Raw genomic sequence first — 885 nt, forward strand, 5'->3', positions numbered from 1 at the left:
CGGCGCGAGGGAGGCTGATGTGTGGGACCTGTGATGTCGTTTGGCGTGGTTATGGCCGACAATAACCCAGTTCTGTAACGAAACTGTTTGGCAATAAAAGCAGGTTGGCCAAATAACGCCTCATTATTCCTCACGCGTCCGGCTGGATGCTACAATACATTTTAATTTAATAGTCATCAATTATTTTCAAAAGTCACAGGGAGCCAGATCAGAGGGATCAAAGAGCCGCATGCGGCTCTGGAGCCGCGGGTTGCCGACCCATGGTCTAGGAGTATGATTCTTGATTCGGGTGCCAGTGGTTGGGGGTTCAAGTCCTTGACAAACTTTATGTTTAATGGCATTTGCTTCTTCCATCACCAGGTGGAGGGATGAATGGTTCTTCTATCTATACTGTAAATCACAGATTACCACTAAACCCCAAAGATGACCTCTAGTATGCGTAATACAAGAGTTCTCTTCTTGGCTAAGCAGCTGGGAGTGACTTGCTCAGTCAGACACATGTCCTGCTGACAAAGTGATTCTTTAGGAAGAGAAGATTGTAGCAGCTTCACTGGGGAATCAAACCACCACGAGTATCCTCACAGAATGGATAAATCTAAATAAGAACACGACAAAATGTCTACTACACATGTCTGTAGTTCGCCTCACCTCTGAGAGTTTGTGTCTTTAGGGAACTCTCACAGCTTTACCCAGCATGCAGCAGCACACAGACAGTTGGCAGCAAGCTGCTTATTAGATTTATTTTAATTTAGAGGCTAAAGAGCCACCCCAAGAGGCCAAAATTGTTAACTAAATATACACAAGCCCAAGTTGAACAGCATTCACAAAACTTAATTAAAATTCACTCATCAAAAATGTCACAGAAAAAAAATCTTTATTAAAAAA

The sequence above is a fragment of the Larimichthys crocea genome, unplaced genomic scaffold (assembly GCF_000972845.2).
Source record: "Larimichthys crocea isolate SSNF unplaced genomic scaffold, L_crocea_2.0 scaffold461, whole genome shotgun sequence".
NCBI classification, from domain to species: Eukaryota; Metazoa; Chordata; class Actinopteri; family Sciaenidae; genus Larimichthys; species Larimichthys crocea.